This window comes from Cavia porcellus, unplaced genomic scaffold (assembly GCF_034190915.1).
Source record: "Cavia porcellus strain 051 isolate PalLab524CR breed Dunkin Hartley unplaced genomic scaffold, mCavPor4.1 scaffold_14, whole genome shotgun sequence".
NCBI classification, from domain to species: Eukaryota; Metazoa; Chordata; class Mammalia; order Rodentia; family Caviidae; genus Cavia; species Cavia porcellus.
Window position 1 is genome coordinate 20,967,258 of NW_026947497.1, and position 12,874 is coordinate 20,980,131.

Consider the following 12,874-nt stretch of genomic DNA (forward strand, 5'->3'; position numbering starts at 1 on the left):
AGCCCCTTGGATGAGATTTTGGAGGCAGATTATAGAAGGAGGAGAGAGCAGAGCTTGGCAGAACTGGCTGGATGCCGGTACAGCATGAGGTAGCTATGGAACAGGGCAGCCATGGTTTCAATCGTAGTTGAGGATTACACATGGAATTTATGCAAAAAGTCCCCACCTGCTCATCCCAGGGCCATAGGAATCAAGAGAACTATCAGAAAGCAGACTTAACAGTAAACTCAAAATGGGCACTGGACAGAGTCACTAACATCCTAATCTATGTCCATCTAGGTCAAGCCCAATATGGCCAAATGGCTGGGGATTACTTGGTTTGTATCCTCTGATGTCATCTCAGTATTGGGTTTACTTGTGCTAAGTCTGGCCAACTATGCTATGTTTTATAGAACATAGGGCAGGCTGCATATGCCCTAGGGCTAAGAATTTAAAGGGTTGGGGGATATAGCCCAGTGGTATAGTGCTGTTGTAGTCAGGGGTTGTGAGGAGAACAATTAAAATCAAGACATGGAATTTATAATATTATTTTACGATGGCCACCTAGAGTTAACACAAGAAAGTGCAGGAAATCTATCCACAACACTAAAGACAGAATATTTAGCCAGGGGTCTGAATCCCACAACAATGTCCTACATGAGTTCAGATATGGACCCAGAGCTCATGAAAATGCCTCCCACAAGTCCAACTGAAGATCTAGAGGCCACAAGGACTCAAGCCAGTCTCTCGTATGGATCCATGCTGGGAAGGCCCAGAGGTCAGCAGTGGAAGCTAGAAAGTCCACGCCAGTGAGATGAAGGAGCTGTGCTGGTAGACTGAGGGTTTTACACTGGAGCCAAGAAGTCACACTCACAACAAAGACCAGGGCTGTCCTGAAAGGCACCACAGCCATCCTCAGTGACACAGAGGCCCCGAGCTCCTCCGAAGATAAGCACAGTCAAGTACATACCAGGAAGCCAGCTTGATGAGTTCATCCTGGAGATTAAGCAGCATACGTCTTCTCCTCTGGAGCCAGGAAGCAATGCTCAATGTAAGGACCAGAGTTTCTCCAGGAGAACCACTGGCTCAAACAGCAACTCATAGGAGAACCCACAATGCCACAATGCCACAATGCTTCAATGCCTCTCTTCTCTTTCTCCACATCTCTATTTATGCTGGCAACTTTCCTCAGGTGGACCATCTATGCTCAGCACCATGCTGATGTAATCCTGCTGGCATTAAGTTGACCACCAGTTTCCAACCCATAACAAGCGCGTTCCTAGCAGTCCTGAGGTCCTGGGTTAGATCTCCAGCACTGGGGGGAAAAATGTTTTTAAGAGCTTGATGTATAGAGGAAGAGCCCCAATTCTTCAAATAATGATGACATAAACTGATATAAAATTGGAAATTTGGAAGATTAGGGATTTTTCCTCATAGAGGTTTGGAGGACTGTAAGTACTATAGGGGACTGTTATTCAGATAACCGGATTGTCTAATTTTAAGGGGAAAAACTGAATTTTTTTTATTGAGGAAGGGAGACTGACTATGGGAATGCAGTCTCCCTGAACTTTTTTTTGAGACCAGGTCTCACTATGTAGTGCTGGCTGGCCTTGAACTTGCTTATGTAGCCCAGGTTGGCCTTAAACTCAGGGTGATCCTCCTGCCTCAGCTCCCCGAGATTAAGGTGTGTGCCATCACTCCTGGCTCCTTGAAGAGTTCTTGAATGGCGCTCATGTATGTTGTTGAGTGACGAGGAGTTCCATTAGTTCTCAAAGAAAAGAGAAACCTCCCTGTCCAGAGCAGCTCTCAAAACTCCAGAGGGAGGACGGTGGAGGATGAGGAAAAGAAGACCAAAGTCCAGATGCAGCAAGCTGAGGTCAGGTGGAGCGCCCCCTGATGCGAGAAAGGGCTGCGTAACAACTGCAGCGCATTTATTTATACACTGCAGAAGGCCGTGTGTACGGAACATTTAAGGGGAGGGTAAGATGTGGAGTAGGTTGAACCTCTAATTGTCAGCAAAACATCAGGCCTTGGTGGTTACAAGGGGCTAGGCTGTCTGGGCCAGAGAGACTCCAAAATATACTAGAACACTTCTTTCCTTGCCTTTTTCTCCTTTTCCTCCTCCTCCTCCTCCTTCTTGTACAGGGGAATGAACCCAGGGCCTTTGCACTGAGCTATCTTCCCAGGCCATTTTTACTTTTTGAGGCAGAGTTTCACTAAATCACCATGTTGCCTGAGCTGGGCTCGAACTTGCAATCCTTCTGCCTCAGTCTTGCAGAGTGCACCGTTAGGCCTGGTTCCATTCTTTTTCAGGAACATCTATTAAGCACATGATGAATGTATCACTTCTATCTTTATTATATGTCAGTGTGCCATTTGCTTTACCAATGTAATCTCTAATTCTCAGCAGTCCCTTCCTATGATCAGATCCCCAGGCTTTGTCTATCCCACCCTCACTCTCTATGAATCTACTATAGACCAGGACTAGGCCTGCCATAGGTCCGAGAACCACATTTTTACAAGAGATGAGTAATCTATAAGAGACCATCTTTCTCCACTGTAGGCCTCTGTTAGGAGTATACCTGATCTTCAGGATTCTAGTGGTAGATTATGGGACAAACTCATTTCAACCAATTCACCACAGCCACCTCTTCCTTTGTAGGGGAAGGAATTGGGATCGTTCAGGATCAAGACTAAGGGTGGAGTGAAATAACAGTTCTCCCTTCATCATTCTCTGTTCTGATTTTTATGTTCCTCTCCTTTGCCCATATTCTCAAAATCCATCAGAGTTTCTAATCTGGAAAAGAATCAGCAGCTGTAACAATTTATAGTCTGATAGCAGTGATTAAATACATCACTAAGCACTGTTGTCTTTTTAAAAGAAAAAAGAAAAATATAATAGGTTATATAGAGAAAGTAACCAGTAAGCCACATGTGGTGGCACATGCCTGTACCCTAGCATTCTGGATGCTGAGGCAGGAGGATTGCAAGTTCAAGCTCAGCCTGGGAAATTTAGCAATTTAACATAAACTGCTTAAAATAAAAACTGAAAAAGACTGGGGATACAGCTCAATCCAAGGCTCCTGTGTTCAATCCATGGTACAGAAAAGAAGGAAAAAAAAAAAAGAAAGAAAGAAAAGGAAAAACGAAAAGAAAAAAGCAACCAACCATTATTGGCAAATTTTGGCAAAAAAATCTTTCTTGATGCTATCACAAAATACCTGAGACTAGGAAGTTTATGAAGAATATAAGGTTACTTGGCTTTCAGATCCAGAGCTGGCAAGTCCACAGGCACGTAGGCAGCACCTGGTAAGGGCCTTCTTGCTTCATCATGGCTGGTAGAAGGCATTGCGTGGTGTCCCAGGTCATGGTGCTAGGTTGAACTTCTCTTCTTTATCACTAGTGCTGTCACAGTTGCTACCTTTATGGTTACAAATAGTCCTAATTCACGATTACATATAGTCCTAAGGCTCTGTCTTCAAATACTGTTGATGTATGAATTTGGAAGAACACATTCAAACCATGGTGCTTATACAACCCAGTCTCAGAGCTCTGCTTCATCATTTTAGCAGTTACTCCCCATCCTTCATATCTGATCATCCTCGATGTCTAATTGGGTTCATTATCCTTTACCATCCTTCAGGGTAAGTTGATCATCCCAGCCTGGCCTACTAAGTCAATACAATTAGATTCTCCACAAACTCACCCCTTGTATGTTCTCTAAGTAATTTTTTTTTTAATCCATCAACACCCACTCTACTTCTTGGCTATAAATTCCCATTTGCCTGTGTTGAATTATAAACTGAGCCTAGTTTTATACTGAGGTTTCTTTTCTTATTTTGCTGTCCTGGACAAATGGTCTTGAATAAAAAAATTTTTTTTGAACCAGTTTACTTTTTGGCTCTGGCTTTCCTTGTCAATCTTTAACCATTCAATAGTCATCAGGGTCTAACTTTTTAATGTACTGGGTACCACACCCAACCCTGGCAAACAGGGAGAGTAAAATCTACTTCCTATTTTCAATGAGTTTGTATTCCAATTTGGGAGACTTGACAAGCCAGTGCTATCACAGTCATCACGTGAAGGTGTCACTAGGGTCCCACAGGCACCCTCTGAGAACACAGGGGCCCTCTTAGGTAGGGAGTCAGGTGTGTTATAGGAAAGGGAACCTTTCCTATGCCTGGATGGTTGTATTCTATAAAGCTCACATTTGAAATGTGGGACGAGGGGGTCAAAGCTCTTATGTAGCTTTTAGTATGTTGGGCAGTTTCAGCTCAAGTACATTGGTGAATCAGGATTTCCATGTGATGTTTACAGTATTTTGCATCCTTAGGGGCAGGGGCAAGGCCAAGGAGGGTCAATCTAAAAGTCAAGAGAGTCCGGATACCATAGTAGAGGCATGTAAAGTTCCTCCTACTCCCGGAGTACGAATGCAAGGGTAGTACTCTGAAGGATGCTTCCTGCAACTGGATTTGGGGTTCAGGGGCAGCTTCTGGCTTCTAAGGCTCTATGCTAGTGCTCTGTAAGGAATCTGGGTAGAGTGCAGATGGCTTTTGTCAAGTCACTCGTTCTCCTTGTTGGGAGGCACTCATTTCTTGCAGCTCAAGTAATCCATACATTCTGAAAACATTTAATCTTCATTATGGTGCATTGATGGTGCTTCTTTTGATTATTACATGATGTTTAATTTATTTGGCTGTGGTTACAATGTCTTATTCAGAATTAAAGTGTGTTATACATGGGCAAGCTCTCCATGAGGAATGCAATCAGTATGTACTGCAAACACGTACCAGTAACATTTTTTAAAAAAATGTGTAATATCTACTGTCATGCATAGTGAAGGCAGAGGCCCTAAGAATTCTTGATTCATTTCAAGTGTAAAACTTTTTAGGGCCAATCCTTCTCAAACATCTTCCCATCCAAGTACTAACCAGGCCTGACCCTGCTTAGCTTCCGAGACCAGATCAGCGCGTTCAGGGTCTGGCCGTAGACCCCTCTCAAACATCTTCTGCTATTCTAGAGTCATTCCCCTGAGTCAGTGCTTCACCTTCTCAGGCCCACACAGGTCATTACCTGGCCATAAGAGTAGTCCACTAGGACGCATAGGTAAACAATAAAGGGTTATTATTTTAAAAATCAAAGTAAAAAGTCAGAGAAAATATGTAATGAGGGAAAACTGGGAGAAAAAACGTCTACCGATGGCTTTTAATAGTACTGGCTGACGCTTGATAAAAAACAAAACCCAAAAACCTCCATGAAAAAAAAGTAACTAAAATTAAGGGACCAACTTTGCCATTTTATGGATTTGCACAGAGCTTGCAAAGCTTATGCCTTTCAAGGCTTTTATGGCAGATAATTTTATTTGACTACTTAGGAAGATGCTAAAATTATAGTAAGTAGCCTCCAATTAAATGACAGGATAGCCAGAAACTCAATTATTTTTGGTATTACAAGCAGTTTTAATACATTTTTAACATTAAAAGGAAACAAGAAAATAATATATTTACAGTATACTTTGTTTTTAAAAATGTGTAGATCAATTTCTCTTAGAGAAAGGAAGGAAATATATTAAATTTCAAGTGCAAAGAACATTTCTCAGTTTCTATGTCTGGTGAACTCAAAAACTTACCACATAGATTCAATCAAATTACCATTTGATTCCTACAGTTGGCTGATGATCAGAACACTTTAAAATACTTATTTTAGACCCACTATATAGCATCTAAAAGTGAGGTCCCAGAAATTTGCTTTTCTTTCTTTCTTTCTTTCTTTCTTTCTTTCTTTCTTTCTTTCTTTCTTTCTTTCTTTTTCTTTCTTTCTTCTCTCTCTCTCTCTCTTCTCTCTCTCTCTCTCTCCTTTTCTTTGATAGTGTGGATCAAACCTAGGACTTTTGCACTGACCCACTCTCCAGCCCGTTTATTTTTTAGGCTGGGCTTGAGCTCCTCCTACCCCAGGCTGCTAAACTGCTGGGATTACAGGTGTGGGCAATTACAGCTGGTCAGAATCTGCATTTTAAAAAGGCTATTGAGGTGTTAGAGATATTCTGTTAGAATTAAGCTCTACTGCCATGAAACGAACAGGAATTTACAGACCCCCAGCCTGCTCCTGCAATGGTTTGGTAATAATGACCTTGATGTGGGCCATTTCCTATTGATCAATGATCCAGCTGGAAGAGGTTGTCTCTAGGATCTTTCTATTCAGGCTGCCGGTAATGACCGGACTAAACACAGCCTGCAGTTCAGATGTGTGCAGTTTTCCTCTGCAAGCAGTGTGCACGCTCAGGTTATCTTAACTGCATTCCTTTTCCAGTTCTTCTCTCAAGTGCCGCAGTTACTCCAAAAGAGAGCAAACAAACCGGAAGTTCAAAGTGTGCGTCTCTGCTGGCATAAAGAGAAAGGAAGAAGGGGCAGGCGAGAAGCTTCAGGTGTTAGGTGGATCTTGCTGAAATTTTCTATTTGTTTAGCATCGATTTCTACCAGGTAATGTGAACTGCGCTGCCCTCAGTCTCTATGGATTGCACCCCATTTCCCTTACTGGGCTGTAAGCAAATGGGAGGGAATTCTTCTTCCTCTACCTTCTGTGCGCTAAGGATCTGCCACACGTGCATCTACTTGGCTGCTGCTGGCCAGCTGTGGCTTCCCAAGGCTGCCTGCATTTCAGCCTCTGCCTGCCACGGCTGCGGGCTTTCCACCCACCCCTCTCCAGCCAGGTACAGGGAATGTTCATACCTTAGGTTTCGTTACCAAGTAACACACAGTTCCATTTGCCAATCGCCACCATTTCCTTCTCATAGTATTACAGGCCTTATTATTAACATTTAGTTCAGAGAAATTGCTGTCATTATGTGAAGTAACTTCCTTTAGAGGTTATTCATTAACCTTAGGTATTTTACTGCGTAATTGTAATTGCCAAGCGCCGCAGGCTTGGAAAACCTTTGAACTCCTTAAGGTATTAGGGGACTGCAGAAAGGATATTATCTGTTTTTTCTTCCTTTTCTAGTTAAGGTTTAATTTTGAAGGTGTCCTGTGTCCCCTCTAGAGGTGTCTGGCTTCCCAAAGGTTAAACTGTTCCGTCCCCTTCCAGATTGCTGACTGAAGCTGTAAGTGTTCGATATCCCCAACACTGCAGGGTGAAACTTGTTCCCCTTTGTCTTAAGAAAAACTCCCAGGGAACCAGAAGGCCCGGAGGTCGGTGAATGATTGGCAGGTGTACTTGTGTCTCTGGAGCACCGGAGGACCTTGCACAATGCCTGGAGTTGTATATTGCGCACAGCCTTGTTGTGACACAGCGGAAATCCTTCATCCTGTTGCTCAGATGATTGTATGAAAGCAATTTTTCACTCTCAGGCTGCGTGAGCCAGGTGTGCGATCCACAATACGCCTACTCCACAGCCATTCTCAGCGGCCATGCTGGTACAATGCCCCTTCTGATCTGCCCCGCACGGTGTGGTTGCCAAGACTTTGGTCCTCCCCTGCGACAACTTCAGGTATGCATTTCACATGGCCTCGTATGTGTGGGGGTGGGTGGGAGTACACGTTCCTCCACTCCCCAAGACAAGCAGTAGTACCTGGCTCCCCACCCTGCCCCGCCCCAGCTGCATGTGCCTGCAGCACTGGCGCCCTAAAAAAGGAAACCTGTTTTCCTCCTTCGGGGTTTCTGGTTTCTCCACCCCGTCTTTCCACAGTCCTTCCGGCCTTCACCCAGACCCTGAGAAGTGGCCCCACATTCCTGGTAACCCGACTCCCGAGACTGGCGGGGCGGGGCGGGTGCACGGAAGCCACGTGACTGCGCCCCGCGCACCGGGTGCAGAGACCCGGGGGACAGGTGAGCCCAGGGCACCGCGTGGACTCTGCATCTTAAAACACACGCATGAAAAGGGTGCTTGCTTCGCCTCCGACACCTACCGCTTTGATCATCACAAATGAAAAGGCACGGCTGGCCGTGGGGTTTTATGGCGTGAACTGGGCCGGGAGACAAAGGCGGCGCGATCTCCGTCCTGGGCGGAGCGGGTTTTATGGGCGCAGCGCGCAAGTCTGAACTGGGGCTTCCCGGGGAGGGCGGAGCCGGCCTGCAGGCCCCGCTCCTGCCCCTCCGTCGGTCCGAGCCGGGTCCCCGCTGCTCCTGACAGCTTGCTTCTTTGATCTGTGAAATGGGGAAAATAAGGCACACTTTGATATACTTTAAAGGGCGCAGGGATTTGCTGTGCTCTTCCCCAAGTAAAGGCGGGTAGAGATTTCTTTCCGAACAGGAGGCAACATGCTGTCACATGTCATCTAATGAGCTCAGCCTCCTCTTCCAGCGCCCATTAATCAATCAGCCAACACTTGTAAAGCATCTGTATGAATCCTGTGTGCAGCGGGGAAGGGAGGGCATGGTCTCTGCTCCCGAGGTATTTATTGTCTGGCCGGGCAGATGATGGAATGAGTACGTGAGTGTGAGCCATGATAATAGCTAACATTTACAGAGCACTTCCCGTGTGCCAGGCTCCTGGTGGTACTTTGCTTTATACCTTGTAACACTTCATCAAGTAGGCACTGTATTATCATCTCCATTTTACAGGCACTTTAGAGCAATCGCCTGCCCGGGTCACACCGTGTGCAGCATTAGACTGTGGCTGCCAGCCGACAGACTGGAGGGGAGCTGACATCTGCCTTGGGCCTGGTCCTCTTCATTCTCATTCTGCTGTGCTTGCTTTCTCTGCCTAGCAGGGACATTGCCTAGGGTCACACGACACACTTATCTTTTTAACCATTACTATCCTGTAGGACCCTACTCAAGGCTGTTTCTTTCTGTCCTTTGTCTTTCTGCACTCAACAATCACATTCTAGTTAATTTCTTTTTTCTTTCTTTCTTTCATTCTTTCTTTCTGTTCAGTTCTGGCTGGCCTTGAGCTCATTTTGTAGGTCACACTGGTCTTGAACTTACAAAGATCCTCTTGCCTCAGCCTCCCCAGTGCTGGGATTACAGGTATGTGCTACCACACCTGGCTCTGTTCCTGTTAATTTCTCTTTAGGAAACCTTAATCTTGTGGATATACTTTGTCCTGTCCTCTGTGGTTTTATTTCTAGAGAGAAGACATCTCATTCAAAACAGTTAAGTATATCAAGCAAAACTGGCTCCATGATTTCTTAGGCCTGTTCTTTCCTTAAATGCTCAACGTGTGCCTTCTCTCTGGACCCACCTAGGGTAGCTGCTTTCCTGAAATGCAGACATGTGGCATCGGGGTGTCACCAGGCCCTGCAGGCAGGTCTGCAGTACAGGCGTCTTTAGCCCAACTTGCCACACATGGTCACTAAACTCCCTCCTGATGACTAAGGAGCCTAGAAGAATGTGGTTTTCCCGGGGAAGTCAACATTTTGATACTTTTTAATAGTGTGGAACAGCAGTCAGGAGGATTTTATGAGTATCATGGGAAGACACATTCTTTGACCAGATATTTAATCTCACTTCTCTAGACACTGGGCTAATTACAGTGGCTCCTTTGGGCATGGATCTGAATGGGAAGTGTTCTGACATTTGGAAAATTCCAGACTGAAAGGCATTAATCTGGGACACTGCTCTTTATGCTGTATACCTAGTCAACCTAGTTTGTGCGAATTGACAAGCCCTGGAAATCCTTGTTTAGTAAAAGCCCCTCTTCTCTTAACTAGAAATATCAGTATCTGAAGACTTGCTACTTAGTTGGGCCTTTATTGAGCATCCACATTTGCATGACTCATTGGTAAGGATAATGGGAAGAACAGAAGCTCGTGCTAGTTTTGAGTTTACTGTGCTCTAACCAGCCCTAACCGGCCCTGGATCAGTCACACTGAATTCCTCCCTGTGAGCTTCAATCCCTCATCTTTAAGGAAATAAAAATATAAATTTGGACCAGGCTGATGGTTTATAAATCAGATCTCTTCTGCATTTTGTCATTTATAGATTGAGTTTTGTGTGCAAGATATTTATTTCAAAATCAGAAAAGGGAATTCACTGAGTCTTACAGTTTAGATCCAAAATATTCCTCAAAAGTCTCATGTGTTCAAAGGTGGGGCTTTTAGAAGGGTTATTGGATATTGGGGGCACCATGCTTATCAGCGAATCGACCACTGATGAATTCATAACTAAATGTGCTGTTAGGAGATGGAGCCTGATTGCAGAAGTGTGTTCCTGGGGTGTGTCTTTAGAGGTTATTTCTCCTTGTCCAGCTCTTCCGGGCTGCCATGAAATGAGCAGTTTTCCTCTATTGTGCTCCTCTATCATGTTTCTGCATTGGAGCAGGCTGACCATGGACTGAATCTTCTGAAATGTAAACTAAGTTAAACTTTTCCTCCTTTAAATTGTGAGTGTTCAAGTGTTTGGCCTAGTGATGGAAAAACTGAGTAATGCCTGACAAAAACTGTGCTAGGTCTCCTGCTCTAGAGGCTTATCAAGGTCCCTTTCACCATCAACTCTTCTGATCCATAATCTCTTAAACACAGTTAGTGGTGGCCATGCTCCTGGGGGAATCACAGCTATTTGGATTGAGTATATTATAAATTGAATGAAGGAAAGGAATGGAAGACAAGAGGAAATGAAGGTGAAGTCTAGATTTAGCATTGTTGTGGTTGTTGGACCAAGGGGTCTAGACCCTGATTTATCAGAATTTGGGAGCCACTAATGATTTTTTAGAACAAAATGTTATCAGTTTTAATTTGTACACAGCTGTGAATAATGGAGAAAAGCTATTTCCTCACAGAGGACTCTGGTAGGGGTAATTGAGAGCAGGTATGAGTTCCATGCAGTTATCAAGGACTCATTTTTCTGCTTTTCTGTTCAGTGAAGCAGACTTGCCTCTCACAGTTACTTCGGGGTCTGAGATGGCTGCCAGACTCCGAAGGCCACAGTTGCATTGCAGGCCAGGAGGGGAAAAAGGGGAAGGAGCGGGCATAACGTGCGTGTCTCTCAGTTCAGACAGTCTCCTCAGCTGTCCCTCTTAAGTTGGATTATTACAGATCATTGTCCAGAACTTAGGATGATAGAAACTTTATTCTGGGGAGCAATATGACCATCTAAACATCAGACTTCTGTTCCTAAGAAAATAGGGGAAATAGACATTGAGGGGCAGCGAGGCTCTCTGCTTCAGGTGTGAAATGATTAGAACTCTGATTGGCTTCGTTTATTCATTGACAATAAATGGGAAACTACAGGCTAATTGGAGCAAATGGGGACCTGAACTGGAGTGACTGTGGGCAGATGGGAGGGGACGCTTCAGGTTTAAGGGGATTTCAGCAGCTGGACTGAGGAAGTGGGAGGATACTAAGATCACATCTCACTTGGGCACCATGGGAAAGGCTGCTGGTGATAGCTCTGTCTAAAACAGTGAAGGTGGAGGAGGAGTTTTAAGAAGGAAGATCAGGAATTAGTGTTTGGACAAGCTGAGTGTGTCCAATAAGCTATACAAGGACTGGAGCTTGAAAGAAATGGCATTGTACCTTTCCAAATGAATATTCAGTCCATCTGTTTTCTTCAGTCTCCATGTTTAGGGTATCTTAATGTCTCAGACCGTTTTTTGGGTTTCATAAATTGGGACTCTGTTACTTAAGGGACTCTGTTAAGGCAAGTAAGCTTTCCTTTTCTCTGTTGGACTTAAACCACATAGAGGTTCTCTCCTACCACTGGGCTTAAGATCTTGAGAATATGATCAAGATGGTGTTCCATGCAAATGCATATTTTTAATGTTTTAAAATGTTTTTGATACAGAATTCCTGTGATTTCCCCCTCCCCCCCATACGCTGAAATATAGTGAAAGCCCCAAGTTCTTTAGTTCTAGTCTAGAAGCATTTCTTAGCGGCAGATTCCCTGATTTCCCTTTTGATCCAGTCCTCACTCAGCCTCTCTTGATCTTTGCTCTCTTGGGCCCACCATTTGAGTAGAACAAAGTAGGTGCTGACCAGGTATTCAGGAGAAATATAAATCAAGAGTTGTGAACAATCGCTGGCTTTAGGAAAGATGCTTCTAATAAAAGTACGGAAGTAAGAGCCCAAAATAGGTGGGAGATGGAAACAGACAGGAAGGTTAATAGTAAAGGTGGCCACGAGGTTAAAAATTAAGACAAAGGGTTGGAAGCTCAAGCTGCAGAATTTCAGCCAATGAGCATGGGCATGGTGGAGAAACCTTCTGGCGCACCTTGCCTAGGTGGAAAGCACTCCTTAAGGGAGCCGACTTGTGTCAGATCCCAAGTAAAGACCTCAGAAAAGACTTGCTCAATGAGAGAAGAGAGAGTGGCTCCTTCCACATTGTGCGTAATGTATAATATTCATATTAGTCTGCCTACACATGTAAAACCAGGCTGCATACCTTTTTCTTTCAGAGCTGTGACAGCACTGTTCTGCTGGCTCATAGATGCAGGCATTGCTGGTGAGGAGGCCCACAGCATTCTGATTACTACTCCTTATTTGTGGCTTTTTATTCTCTTTCTGGAACCTTCTAGAATCTTCTCCATTTGATGATGAAGTGCCTGCTGGAAATCTTTCATCTTATGCAGCATGATATTCGCTTAATGAGCCCCCAATCACATCGTTCAGGCATAGGAAATTTTCTTGTGTTCTTTTCTTTTCTCTTTCTTCTCTAGTACTGGAGATTGGACTCTGGGCCTTTGTCCTGATTTATATCTTCAGCCCTTTTAAAAAAATTTTTTTATTTGGGACAAATATTGCTAGGTCACTAATTTGTCTGGATTGGCCTTGAACTTGTAATCTGTCTGCCTCAGCCTCCCAAAGTGCTAGGATTACAGGGATGCACCACCTCCTCCTGTTCTCACATTAGTTCTTTGATGATTTCTGTCATGGTATATTCTCTGTTCTTTTTTTCTGGAAATCTCACAGTTACATGTTGGATATCTGAGACATTATCCCCCAAACTTTCACGCCTTTGA

At 44.3% G+C, this 12,874-nt stretch overlaps 1 long non-coding RNA gene across 5 annotated transcripts in view; it reads left to right on the forward strand.

Moving 5' to 3' along the window:
- Nucleotides 1–12,874, forward strand: part of LOC111753592 (uncharacterized) — a 101,284-nt gene that overhangs the window by 62,435 nt on the left and 25,975 nt on the right. Inside the window, exons 1-4 of one of the 5 annotated variants that reach the window (XR_010051446.1) lie at nucleotides 6,079–6,458; nucleotides 7,136–7,465; nucleotides 7,664–7,803; nucleotides 8,854–8,946. This is a non-coding gene — a long non-coding RNA (uncharacterized LOC111753592). Of the gene's footprint in view, nucleotides 1–6,078; nucleotides 7,466–7,663; nucleotides 7,804–8,853; nucleotides 8,947–12,874 lie in introns of those variants that run through there. The other 4 variants (XR_010051447.1, XR_002788366.2, XR_002788365.2 and 1 more) reach the window with 4 other exon arrangements.